This window comes from Daucus carota, chromosome 5 (assembly GCF_001625215.2).
Source record: "Daucus carota subsp. sativus chromosome 5, DH1 v3.0, whole genome shotgun sequence".
In the NCBI taxonomy this organism is placed as follows: domain Eukaryota; kingdom Viridiplantae; phylum Streptophyta; class Magnoliopsida; order Apiales; family Apiaceae; genus Daucus; species Daucus carota.
This window is the reverse complement of record NC_030385.2, coordinates 43534623-43535606: the sequence shown is the minus strand read 5'-3', so window position 1 is coordinate 43535606 and position 984 is coordinate 43534623.

Here is a 984-nt window from a genome sequence, read left to right as displayed (position 1 = left end):
TTAACTTTAACTGTTTGAGAGGTAACTATGTGTGTATCATTTTCTAACAGCTACTTTACTCCCTGTGACCCCTCAAAAATTATGTATTATATTTTGAAATTATTTCTGAACACACACAAATATGTAAAAAAATTTAAAATAATTTTAAAAATATGTATCTAGATTTAGAATCTGAAAATTTATTTATTTTTAAATAAACGATGTAACTTATTTTAAAATTTTAAAATAAGTACATATTTTAAAAATTATTTTAATTTTTTTTACATCGTTGTGTGTGTTCAGAAATAATTTGAAAATATAATACATAAACTTTGAGGGGTCACAATGGGGTAAAGTAGCTGTTAGAAACTAATATACACACTGTTACCTCTTAAACAGTTAAAGTTAACGGCGATTTGGACGAAATAGTGACTAGGGGTTACAACTTGTACGGGAATGTTAAGTTTAGGGTGCATATTGCCACGTTTTAAAGTTCAGGTACTAAACTGCGTTTGGAGCAAACCTAGGGGTTACAAAATGTAATTAACTCTTTAAATTTTTGGGTTAGTTTGCCCTGCGCATCTTGATCGAAGAAACCTATCCTACTTGTCATACCCTCTTGGTGAACTAGAACAAAAGTTTAAGAATAAACCAAATGAATATCAGAAAAAAATTATTCACAAGCTCTTCAAATAGCTGTCTAATCTTTAATCATCTCAAAAGCTACGTCGCAGAAACACAATTCAAACAACTAGAAAACAAAACTGCAACAACATACGTCGCAACCAAGAAATATAGCATAAATAATACAGTGACCCCCTCAACGGTTTACTATGAAATACAACATACATACTACAAATATCGAATATTTCTTTCTACAGCCTACATATAGGAAGAATGACTTCGAGAGCCTCGACATCAAAAATAACATAGTAAATCTTTAGAGTTCAGTTAGAAATTTAAAAACATATTACATACATATTCCACAAATAGATTTCGATAACA